The sequence below is a fragment of the Nuphar pumila genome, chromosome 8, assembly GCF_984573655.1.
Source record: "Nuphar pumila chromosome 8, dmNupPumi1.hap1.1, whole genome shotgun sequence".
Classification (NCBI taxonomy): Eukaryota; Viridiplantae; Streptophyta; class Magnoliopsida; order Nymphaeales; family Nymphaeaceae; genus Nuphar; species Nuphar pumila.
In genome coordinates, this window is record NC_143256.1 from 56,128,581 (window position 1) to 56,142,354 (window position 13,774).

Below are 13,774 nucleotides of genomic sequence, written 5' to 3' on the forward strand. Positions count from 1 at the left end.
TACATGGATGACATTAAATTAGCATAATGTGCGTGAGCAGGATGCTAAATAAAAGACCAGGATGCATATGATAAGTGAAACCCAACAGACATACTATATGGAGATAACTTAAATCTGGAATTTCATGATTCAGAATAGCACATTAGAGATTAATTCTACAGTGTGCATGAGATGCCGGTGATCTGAAATGGAAAGGAGAATACAGGAATGAATTAAAATGAATACAGGGGAATGAAAAAGAGTTTGTGCTCTCCTAAAAAAAATTCATGTTACAAGGTCACTTGTGACAAAATAAAAAAGATAACTATGTTAAACAGGATCTGGCGATTTCCTCTGCAACCAACCTTGGTTCAATAGAAATTAAAAAGGGCGTTTCCTTCGATGGTGGGTCAGTCCACGAAAGAGGAAAGGAGAACCACGCACTCCTAGGTTGTGCCTTGAAAGCTCTGCTTAATCAGGAATAAATGGACCAGGAAACGTTGGATCTTTGCTGGCTGAAGGATGAAGGAAGGATGGGGAGCAGCTTGCGTCTTATGCTGGATCTGGTATATCCCTTGCGGCTGGGCTGAAAGAGGGCTGGGCAGCAGCCGCTGGACCTCCTGTTGTGGCTGAAAGAGATGCAGACGTTGGCTGAAGAAGATGAAGACTTGGTGGTGGACGACCTGTGGCTGAAGATGGGCTGAAGGGAAAAAAAAAAACCAAAACCTGCTGCTTCCTCTTCTGCTGGAAAGAAATCTCGTGCGAAAACCCAAGAAGACAAGAAAATCACGATTTTTCCCCCTTCCCCATCGATCAATGGCTGGGTCTTTTTAAAGACATTCAGCCTCTTTCCAAAAACGAAAAAAAATGCAGCTTCTTTTCCTCCAGTTTCCGTTACACCTTCTCTCTTTTTGAAAATTTCGGCAATGTGAAACCGATGCCTCATTAAGTTTGAAAGATTTACTGTTTAAAAGAGGACGGTTTCATTATTTTCAAAAGTTTTCGGTTCTTTTACCTAAGGTTTAGGTAAAATGAACTTTTTTAAGGAAAGTTCAGCTGTGGTGCCGTTTTGGGGCTGTTTCTTTTAAAAAAAACGAATATTAAATAAAAAGAAGAAAAAAAATAAAATAAAATAAAAAATAAAAAGAATAAAATTAAATGGGAGATGCCACCTCAGCCAATTTTTTTAAAATTCTTTTTGAAAATAAAGTTTTATTTTGTTTTGCAAATCTTTTATTTTCAAGTGGGGTGCCACATGTGTGTGGGCCCACTAACTAAAAAAATAAATAAATAAATAAAATAACCTTAAGAAGAATTTTTAAATGGGTTCGATCTTCGGGTGGGTCCCGTTTAAAAATAAGAAATTTACCTGGGGACTTGAGTATGATGCTAGTTCAAAGGCGGGTCCCGCTCCATTTATTTGAAGATACGAGATAAAACATTATTTGTTTTTCAAGAATTTGGAAAAATTGGGTCTTCGGGGCAAAAATATGGATAAATGTAAAAAAATATTTGTAAAAAAATCTTTTGCAAAAAGTTTTGAGATAAAATCTTTAAAATCAATATCCAAATATCCAGATTGTTTTTCTTGAGAAAAAATTTTGTAATTCAAAATCCTGGGGGTAAAATGGAAAAGATTGGCAATTTTGAAATCCCACGGTTTTAAAAATCAATTTTGAAAAAGTTTAAAAATCAAATCTGGATTGACAATTTTGAAAATCAGGAGTTTTGGATCTCAGAATGACATGCTATGCAGTAAAATGATGCAAAGTGTTCATGCAATGCGATGCAAAGACATGTTTCAATGAAATGTCCCTCTGAGCTTAGACTTGGAAATTCTAACTTTTTGTCCAGAAAGAGGATTTTGAAATTTGGTAATTGGAAGATGTCTCTGAACCTAAATATAGAAATTTTGAGGCTCAAGAGTGAAATTTAGAACTTTCTGCAAGGTCTAAACTCAGAAAATGACCATTTTGCCCTTCATTGATTCCGGAGAATGGAAATATGATGATTGAGGGCGATGTCAAGAAGGTGAGTGAAAATTTGGGGTGTTTACAGATGCCCCTCTTTGCTACTAAGCCGGCTTATGGTCGAGCTTAGTGGCAAAGAAAACACACCAAATTTGGGCTATATAAAAATGCCCCAGTTAGAAGGATCTGACTGGGTATGAAGAAAATTAGCCCGAGGAAGATGGTAGATATGAAATGGAGAAATGAAGAGGAAAGACTCACTCTGTAAGAGTGAAATTCAGGTTTATGCCCTTAACCTGGATGGGACAGAAAATGCTCTGTATGGAACGAAGCTCAGACTTTGACCCTTAACCTGATCGGGCAGAAAATGGAATACCTCATTGAAGGAGGCTCAGGTTTATACCCTTATCCTGATCTGTCGGAAAATGGAATACCTCATTGAAGGAGGCTCAGGTTTGTACCCTTATCCTGATTGGGCGGAAAATGAATTGGTATGATGGAACCTTCGGATTTTGCACAATAAATCCAACAGGGGTTTTGCAAAAGGAAGGAAAATGGGGTCCCTAAAGCTTGAAAAGGGGTTGATCTTGGACGTCTCATTGCTGAGACTAAAATCAGCTTTTGAAATTGCCTCTTGCGGGAAATGATTGTTGGTTCGACCTCGAACCGAAATGGGACTATCTATGGTGGGACAGTGGGGACACAAGGAAGTGTGCAAATCTGAGAGTTTATGCTCTCAAAGAAGGGAAGGAATCAAGTCCTTAAGAGGGATGTAAAATTGGTGTCAAGATGTATCAAGGACGGATATCAAGCTCTCACTTCATGTCAGGATAACTAGAAAATATTGTCAAAATATTGAGAATTTTGTTGTTGATTTAAAGTTTTTTGAAGATGTTGCACATTATTGCAAAGATATTTCTTACTTTCTACCCAAAGCATTACCTCCAAACAAGGTTCACTTCGTAGAATCGAGACTTGAAATCCAAATTGCTTGCAATTGGCCTTCTTTAAGGAAGCTATCAATTTCCTTGATATGAACAGGAAAGAGAATTTGATATTATGAAAGCAGTTGATGAAAGGATATTGATAATAGAATTTCACAAATTTAAAGAAATTCTTGGTAGATTTGGCAGTTTGATATCCTGGGAGTTTCTCTCATGATAATCTTGCTGCACTCTTTTGGGTTTTTGCTACAGTCTCCTTCATTTTGGAGATGTTCTGACTTTTTCTCTCTTTCTTTTTCCTCTCTTGCTCTCTTTTGGGAAGGTACGTCACAAGCTCTTTCAACTTGGAGACGTTTCGATCCTTCTTAGACGATGGGTTTGGAGATCTTTGGATGATAGCTGAAATTAAATATCTTTTAGGGATTGTCGAGAGGTTCATCGCATCTGCCTTCATCTTGACAGTGCTTTGGACTTTCCCTAGAAGGATCCGTCACAAACTTCGTCATCTTGGAGATGTTTCGAATCTTCTTTGGCCCCGGGGGTCTACTCGCTTAGTTCGCCTTCATCTTGATGACAAGTGAGAGATCCCTTTCGCGGATGTTTAATGGCAGCTTAGGTGATTTTGAGGATACAGGGTTTTGATGAATGCTCTTTTTTCCTAGCGCTCAGGATATTTTCACTGCCTCATCTTTGCAAGAGTAGCCTTTAAAGATGTTCCATTGACTGCGATCAGTATCGATCATCTACAGCTTTTCAATAACATTGAATCTTCTTTTCTGGCCATATCGAGGATTTATCCTTCATCCTTTTAGTTGGACAATAGAAAGAATTTGAATTCTGAATCTCTTTTCACAAAAGCTTCACTCTTTTGGAAGTAATGTTAAAGGTAAATAGAGATTTGTGCAATAAAGATTCTGAAATCAACAAATAATTTGACAAATTGACAAAATTTTCTTGAAATCTTGGTGAAAGAGAGCATTTGAGGTTCGGCTCAACACATCCGTGACGAAAATTCTCCTCTCTTTTTTCCCAAAAAGTGAGACTCAGGCTTAGCCCTTACCTGAATGGGAAATGGGAAATACTCCTCTCTTCCCTGAAGAGGAGGTGTTTACAAAACGAACTTTCGAAGAGAAATTAAGCTTTCGTCAAAGCATCCTAATATTAGGCTTCTCTTATGGAAAAGGGCCGATAATAGTGAGGTCAGAAAATTTGAGTCATGAAAGGAACGAGTCCATCACACTCTCCCTGACAAGAGGGTCCTTCATGACGGAAATGGCCTAGTATGAAATTGGGAGGTTACAAGAAAAGCGAGTCTCCGTCGAGCCTCTCCCTTTAAAAGGGTTCCTTGGGTGAAATTGGGAATTGTTTTGCAAACGGTTCACGAAGACACGAGTCCCTTCAAAACTCTCCTTGAAAAGGGGCTAAGTGAACAAATTGGATAGCATGCGAAAGAACGAGCTCCCTCGAACTCTCCCTAAACGGGTCTCTCGCAAGAGAAAATGATTGAAATTGGATATTGAAATTGATTGACGCAAAGGTCGAAATTGGAAATTGGAAAATTGATTGTTTGGAAATTGGATGACCCGGAGGTCAAAATTGGATAATTGAATGACCTAACGGTCGAAATTGGGAATTGATAGACCAAAAGGTCAAAATTGTGTGACCCGAAGGTCAGAATTGAGAATTGAGTGACCCGAAGATCGAAAATTAGAAATTAAATGACCTGGAGGTCAAAATTGAGAATTGAGAATTGAGAATTGAGAATTGAGAATTGGAATTGAAATTGGAAATTGGGTGACCCAGGGGTCGGAATTGGAGAATTGCATGATCCAAAGATTGAAATTGGAAATTAGTGGGCAAAATATCAAATTTGAGCAATTGATAGACCCTGAGGATCGAAATGACTTGTATCAAGAAAGGAGAATGATGAATTAGAGTCAGAGCTCGAATAAAATATAGAGATCACGAGTCGAAACCCGGATCAACAAAAGAAAATGAAGTGCTTGAATTAGAGTTTGGATAAGACAAAGAGATCTCGAGTCGGAACTCGAATCAACAAAGAAAATGAAGAGCTCGAATCTGAGCTCGAATAAAATAGAGAGATCTCGAATCGGAACCCAGATCAACAAAAGAAAATGATGTGAAATAAAACCCCAGTTGGAACTCGTTTTTTCGAAAAGTTTGGGATTTTGAAAATGTACCAATTTAAACATTGGATTTTGAAACAATACCAGTTCGAGCACTGGGTTTTAGTTAAGTATTGGTGATTACCTTCCAATTTTGAATCATTAGAAATTGTGATGGGACTGTTTGTTGAAATCCCAATACTGACTAGATTGTTGTTAATGCAGTTGAATGCAAATGAATATGAATTGATGCACATGAATGCACCAGTGTGTGAAATGAGGAATTTGTTTATCCTGCCTGCATACAGAACAAAATTTTAAAATGCCCTAGTGTAACTGGGAAAGAAAGTTTGATCATTATTTGAAGGAAACGGGAAGATTACAAGAGGAGACTAAATGTTTCAAGTGTAGAACTTTTTCAAGTGTCGAGCATTAATGGGATCTGGCAATTCTACCCCATCGGCATTGATGAGCCGATATGAGTTGCGGGGTAATGCTTCTTTGACAACATATGGGCCTTCCCAATTTGTTGACCATTTGCCGCCTGGACGATGCTTGAAATAAGCTGTGGATCGAAGTACTAAATCATTGACTTTGAATCTTCTTTCGATGACAGACTTCGCATATTGCCTGGCTACTCTCTGGCGATAAGATTGAGCATGTTCTGCTGCTTTTAGCCTTCTCTCATCGAGCAAGTCTAATTGTACCAGTCGCTGCTGCTGGTATTGATCAAGAGGTAATTGCAGAAGCGATGCGAATTTCAAAGCGGGCTTCTGAACATGTAGCGGCAACACTACTTCTGTTCCATAGACCAGTTCTGATAGAGTAGCATTTGTTGGAGTGTGAATAGTGGTCCGGTAGGCCCATAGTGCATCGTGGATATTCTCATGCCAGTCACAACCTGTTTCCACAGTTCGCTCCAAGATGCGAATTAAGATCTTGTTGGTGGCCTCTGCCTGACCATTCCCTTGAGGATAATATGGGGCAGAGAAATGATGATAAATCTTGAACTTTGAGCAGAATGTCTTCATTCTTTCATTCTTGAAATGACTGCCATTATCTGATACAATGTCATGCGGGATGCCGAAACGGCAAAGGATGCTCTTGTGAATAAAAGAGACCACATGTCGACCTTCTACTGTGCGAAGAGTGATGGCTTCTACCCACTTGGTGAAATATTCTGTTGTGGCAAGGAAGTATTTGTGGCCATTTGAAGCTGAAGGAGTGATGGGACCTACGACATCGAAGACCCACATGGAGAACGGCCATGGAGAAACAACAGATTGCAAATAAGTTGTCGGAGCATGAATAGAAGGTGCGTGTATCTGGCATTGCACACACTTCTTCACATAATGATAACAGTCTTGTTGCATAGTCTTCCAGTAGTACCCTGCTCTTATGATTTGCTTGACAAGGGTTTGGTAGCCGACGTGACCACCACAGATACCTTCGTGTGCTTCTCACACAACCTCTTTGGCTTCTTCTTCATCTAAACATCTGGAATACTCTGAGCTGAATCCACGACGATAGAGGACATTTGCCAAAATGAAATATCGAGTGGACATACGCTGGATTGCTCGCTGCTCTTTCTTTGAGAGTTCTGGAGGAAAATCGCCGGTTTCTATGAAAGTTTTGATGTTGTAATACCAAAGCTTCTTCCTTTGTTCAGCCTGGTTTATATGTTCTGTTGGAAGGAAAGCAGGTTGGTCAAGTCTGCCAATTTCGAATGAGCGACAAGATTCTCCATTTCTGAATGCCATAATGGAGCCTAAACTGGATAGGCTATCGGCCACTTGATTAAAATCTCTCTTGATATGAAAGAGCTGAAATTCTTCAAAATTGCTGACAAGAGCTGAAACAATTTTCTGATAGGGGAATAACTTCTGATCTTTCACTTGCCATTCGGCTCGAACTTGATTGACGACGAGTAATGAGTCACCGTAAGCGTGCACTCTCTTGACATTGAAGTCTAGTAGAATTTTTAGACCTTGAATCAGGGCTTCATACTCAGCCATATTATGGGTACATTGAAAATCTAACTTGAGAGAAAATGAAATCATTTCTTTCTCTGGAGTGATTAATAAGATCCCAATGGCTATTCCAGCCATGTTCTTAGAACCATCGAAAAATAAATTCCAGACTAGAAATTGCTGGATATTGCAAATTTGCTTATCAGAGAAGTCATCTTCGGCTTTCACCTCTTCTGCTAGAGGAAAATCTGCCAATTGATCTGCAATTGCTTGGCCTTTGATTGATTGCTGCGAGACATATTCTAAGTCATACTGCATCAATAAGACTTGCCATTTGGCGACTCGTCCGCTGAGAAAAGGTTGCTCCAAGATGTATTTGAGAGGATTGAGTTTAGACAAGATTTTGACTTCTGATGCTAGCAGGTAGTGTCATAGCTTCTGACACATCCACACCAGAGCTAGGCAGGTCTTCTCTATTTGGGAATATTTCTTTTCATAGTCTATGAAAGTCTTACTCACATAATAGATGGCGTGCTCTATCAGGCTGCCTTCTTTGTATTGTGCCAAGAATCCGCCGCATGCAACTTAATTGACTGAGATGTATAACAAAAGAGGCTTTTCCAATTCTGGCGGCTTCAGGATTGGAGGATTGAGAAGATACTTCTTGATTCTATTGAACAATTGCTGTCACTCTGGTCCCCATTCGAACTTAACTCCTTTTCTGAGCAAGTGGTTGAAAGGTTCACATCTCATCGCCAAGTTGGAAATAAATCGCCGGATTGATTGCATGCGTCCCTGAAGGCTACGCAACTCTTTGAGATTTTTCGGGGGTGGCATATCAATGATAGCCTTGGCTTTGGCCGGGTCAACTTCAATTCACTTTTTGCTGACCAGAAAACCCAACAGTTTGCCTGATTCGACTCCAAAGACACATTTTTGCGGGTTAAGCCTTAACTTGTAAAGAATGAGTCTCTTAAAGACTTGATCAAGCGCTTCGAGGTGATCTTCTCCCTCTTTAGATTTCACGAGGATATCATCAACATACGCATCCATGATTTTGCGCATCTGATCGTGAAAGATAACGGCCATTGCCCGTTGATATGTTGCTCCAGCATTCTTGAGCCCAAAAGGCATAACTGTATAGCAAAAAGTGCCCCAAGGCGTGGTAAAGGAAGTTTTAGATTGGTCGCGGGCGGCCAACTTAATCTGGTTGTAGCCGGAATATCCATCCATGAAGGAGAACATGGCATGTCCTGTTGTGCTGTCAATCAGAAGATCAATGCTTGGCAGTGGATAGTCATCCTTCGGAGTTGCCTTGTTGAGGTCTCTGAAGTCTATGCAAATCCTGACTTTGCCACTTTTCTTTGGGACAACGACGATATTGGCTAACCAATCGGGATAGACAATAGGTCGGATAAATCTTGCTTTGAGCAGATCTTCAAGTCCTTCTTTGACTTGTTGCTCTATTCTGGGATCCATTTTTCTCAGCTTTTGCTTAACTGGCTTTACATCTGACTTCAAAACGAGTTGGTGTTCGACCAATTTGGGATCTAAGCCCGGCATATCTTTATATGTCCATGCGAACACTTCTTCATGTTGCTTAAGAAAATTTGTAAGCCTTTCTTTCTCTTCCGGACTTAGACTGGTGCCGATCTTGAGAATCTTGGGATCTTCCTCTGAGCCGATATTGACATCTTCAGTAGGATCTTGTACTAGAGCAGATGGTTCATCTTGCTTCTGAACTGAGGCGAACTCTGGTAATTCCTGAAGAGACGGATCAAATTCTGCATAATCATCTAACTGCTTTGCAACCTTGTCATCTCCTGTGCTTGCTTTGACTCGGTGAACTGCTGCCGATTTCTGGAAAGCCTTTAGATTGATAACGAGTTTCTTGATTGTTCGGGAAGACATTTCTGAAATTTTGGATAATAAATTGGATTCAGAAAAAAAATCGTCCATCATACGACAAACAATCATTTAAAAAGAATTATGCATAAAATGACATTTGAGTTATATAATGAGGAGATAGAGAAGGAAGATAGATGGCATCCAGATAGACAAAGAAACTTGACATTTTATTGATTTCAATTGATAAAAGACATTGAGACATTTATTTTGAAAGGAATAGAAAGGAAATGCAACAACGATTCTCAATGTGCCCCTCTAACAAAAACAGTCTTCTTTGGTGAGCTCCCGCCGGAAAACCCTAATCCTGCCCTGTGGGGACGATGCTTTTGGATCATTGGCTCGACACGACCATCTTCATTTTTGCCCATTCCTTTAAAGGGTTGATAACCATGCTTCAGAAGTAAATCAAATCCCTTTCTTACTTTCATGAATTGTGGAAACAATGGATGATCTTTGACAATGTCGTAGCTGACACGACCTCCAATCTTGAAGAACTTGGGACCTTTCCATCGGGTCATGGCTACAGTGTGCAGGGATAATTCTGATGTTGCCTGGAGTATCTCCTGACTTTCTTTAAAACTGATTTCTTCATTCTCTCTGATGCGAGGAATATCTGCAGTGAATGATGGTCGAGGGATCATAGGCTGTGGGAGCCTTTCTTCCGGGTCCTCTCCGAGCACTGTTGTAATCATTCCACCTTTGGACCATTTTACGCATTGATGCAAGGTGGAAGGCACTGCGTTTGCATTATGAATCCACGTCCTTCCGAGCAACAGATTGTAGGTGGGTGGCACGTTGACCACATGAAAAAGCACTAAATGCACAAAATAGTTAATGAATACTTCCAGGAATATCTTGCCTTTTGCCGTCTGACCATGGTTGTCAAACCCATAGATGGTGATAGGGTTTGGAATGTATTCTTCTTCCTTAATGCCTAGTGCCTTTGCGGTCATTTCAGGACATATATTGAGGCTGCTGCCTCCATCTACTAGCACATGGGGTATTGTCATTCCCCTGACCCGAACGACGATGTAAAGAGCATTATTGTGAAAGGAATGAGGCTTTGAAAGGTCCTCATCCGAGAAAATGATTGGTGCGTTGGTCATGGCCGAAATCACTATTTGTGCCATGTCTTCAGGAGTGGTACTGGGCTTAACTTTGATCTTTCTGAGCAGATCATCCAGTACTTGCTGATGCTTGCAGGAACTCTTGGCCAAATCAAGAATGGAAATATTGGATAGAGCGGTCAGAGGCTTCTGACTTGAATTCTCCGGCTTGTGCTTGATGATTTGATTGAGAAAACCAGGAAGTCCCTTTGACTTGGGGGCTGACTTTACAGGTGCTTCAGAAACTTTCATTTTGCCCAATGCTGAGATTAGATCCATCTTCTTAGAATCAGGAGTTGCTTGTCGAATCACTGACACCTGATGTTGAACTTGTAGATCTTGTGTAGAACACGGCTTGATGTGTTCGTGAGGCAGGAATGGTTGGGCAGACACTACTGTTGTGGTGTGTGAAGGAAAAGGCTGCTTAAGAATGTCCATTTTCTCTTCTTCTTCTCCTTCTACCAATAGATTCTTCTCAATGAGATCTTGCACGATGTTCTTGAGAACGAAACAGTTCTCAATGCTGTGTCCCACTGTTCTGTGGAATTTGCAGAATTGATCCTTCCATTTCCCCATAGGCACAAGGGGATCAGCCAGTCTTGGCAACTTAACCATTTCCTTCGACAACATATACTCGAGCACATCTTCGAGTGATTGGTCGAGAGGAGTAAACTTTCGGTCATAACTCCATCCTTCATGTTTAACTTTTTCACGCAATTTCGGCCCTTGGTCTTGCTGAGAAGGCTTGCTGTATTGAGGAGCAGGTTTCATTTTCTGGTCTCCTTTATTGTTGGAATTGCCTGTGCCGTATCAATAATCTTTCTTCTGCCCTTTGTACTGATTTCGGCTATTGTTGTTGTTGTTGTTGGCAGAGAAGGTGAAGTGAGCTTTCTTCTTCTGCTCACCTTGGGGGTTACTCTTGGAAAAAGTGAAGCCTTCATAAACTTTATTCTCTACGCTCAGCTCGAGCCATTTTGCTCGCTCAGTTAATTCAATGAAGGTCCTGGACGGTGCAGTAGAGATTAATCCTCTTAATGGTTGAGAAAAGTTGTTGAGAATCAATGACAAAGCGTGCCTTTCAGATATGGGATCTCTCATTTTGTTGCAAGTTGACCTCCATCTGTGAATGAAATCTCGTGCTTTTTCATTCTCATTCTGCCTCAGACTGCAGAGATGACTTAATGTCGGGAGTGCTTCTGTGTTGAACAAAAAGCGTTCAATAAATAAATTCACCACTTTATCGAACTCCTTGAGCTAGATGGGATTGATATGCTCAGCATACCATTTAGCTACAACTCCTTCCAAGCTGCGTGGGAAACACAGGAACAGTGCTCTGTTATCTCTCTTGAATCTTGAGCACTCTGCGAAGAAAGTGGCGAGATGGGCTTTCGGATCGCCAGAACCATCGAACTTGATGAATTTTCGGGGAAGGTTTTCGAGATCGTTATCCCCTTCAAGGCCGTCATAGAAGTCCTCACTGGTGAAGACTTTCTTGCCCTTATCGCGGGCTTGGAGATCCTTAACAACTCGGGCCATTTTCCCGAATTGTGACTGCAGGGGTTCTTCTGCAACCTGATTCTTTGATTTGCGGCTCCTCCTTTGTTCTCGCCCACGTTTCTGAAATGCCGGAGGCACCTCATATTCTTCCTCAGTGTCTTCAGTTGATTCAGATTCATCTGAGATTTCTTCTGCCTGAATCTGCTTCTTGGGAGCCTTCTTATTCTTGTGCCCGTGGAACTTTTCTCTGAATTGATTTTTTTCTGCACTAGTCCGAGCCTGTTCACTCATCATTTTATTCATCATCTTTCGGAACATGGCATGCATTTGCGGATCTATGCCATCATCATCTTGTTGTTGATCTTGATTCACGGGATGATCCATTTCTCTCTCTGAGGCTGAGGAGTGTTGAGGTGATGTGGTTCTTTTTCCTGACCTTGTTCGAACCATCAAATGCTGTGGATGCTCTCTGTAGGGCAAAGACCTGATTAGATTATGAAGGAATTGACTTTTGGAAGAAATATTTATTGAAAATATGGTAGACAATTTGAAGAAGATGTCCCATTACTAGGGACTGAGTCGTTGCTAGAATCACGACAATTGTGTTGTCAATTCTTTTAGCACGAGAAACAAACAACGAAAATATGCCTTGTTACCTAGGCGAGGTCATCAAACCACAATAGAAAAAGAGAGAATTTTATTAAAATGAGAAAACATGATTTTATTGATCTTGACAAAGGGGTGGAGGACAAACAATTTGCCACCATTCACGATAATCAGCAGACACTCTAGGACCAAGAAAAATTTTAAGAGAGACAAAGGAATCCCAGCCGTAGCGGGCAGAATGATATGCCCCGGACCATTATGCGGAAGTGAGATCAAACTCTGCCATAACTCCTGATAACAATCGGGCTTCGACGTACTGCTGTCTCTGGGAGAACTGTCGAACACATCTCTCTGGTTGGTAGTAAGTGCAGAAGAATGGTCCCAGTAACTTGAACCTCTTGCCATAAGCGTATGTGTATCTGGGAGGAGATAGTTGCCGATCAAAATAGTCCCAGACTACGTCATCTTCTTGAATGTTGTTGATCATAGACCGGTACTGTGCCACTAGAAGTTCTTAACCATTATATCTGAAAGAGCTTGCTCGGGCTAGAACATGCTGAAAGAACCAGGATTGAAGTGCGTAGATGCATCCTTCAACTAAGATGGATTCTTCAAGTGAGAATCAAGTCAAACCACGATATAGGAAGGCGAGCGCTGCCATGGCTATGGAGAGACGATTGGTTTGTCGACTTCCCCATCTTCTCATGAGCTGGATTATTCTGATGTCCATGTAGTTTTGTCTATCTGGGAAGAGGGATAATCCTACAGTGCATAAAACCATTGCATTCTGAATCCTTTCTTTAGCTGTCCTGGACAGCGAACTGACTTCAACGAAGGTCTCGTACTGACGATACAACTCGAGCAGGTCGACATATTCATTCCCCTCCAACTGGATCAAGGGCCAGGATCGGCGGCCTGTCATACGAGCTAATGAATCTCGGGGGTCCAAACCCTTGACATTGATCAGGAATTGATGTTCTAATGGATCGCTTGGCTGACCGGCTGGCTCTGGTAACCCCATGATTTCTGAAAATTCATCCATTAAAACGGTCATCTCTCCCCATGGGAACCAAAATGTACATGTCCGAGGATTCCATCGTTCTGCCATTGCGTGGATCAGGTTGCCGTTGATGGTCTGCTTTCCAACTGTTGAAGCCAATTCTAATCCGCACTTGCTGAAATGGTCTGGGAACATTCGGGAAAAGCTTTTTAGCCAGGAATAATACCACCGGGGAATGAAAGTTTCGGTGCTAAGGGCTCGATGTTCAGGACGACCTTGTCGCACCTCGAAGGAGATGTGACCTTCAAAAAAGATAGGATCGACTTGACTGGATGCCATCGAACTGAAAACAGAGAAAGACTCAGAATGAGACTTTAGGGAAATATGGGAAATTTTTGAAAAATTTTGCAGGCAGGATATAAAATGCAACTGGAAATTCAAGATCCAGTAGAACGAAAGAAGGAAAAGTCACCTGGAGTTTTGAAAGAAATGAGATATTTGAGAAAATTATCCAGGGTTTGAGAAAATAAAGGGAAAAAGACGAAAAATATGGGTATTTGAAAATATTTTTGGGAAAATGTAAGGAAATAGAGGTAACATACAAACAATCACATCCTGCACAAACATTCATGCACATACAACACTCCCTAAAAGGCTGACTCTAGATG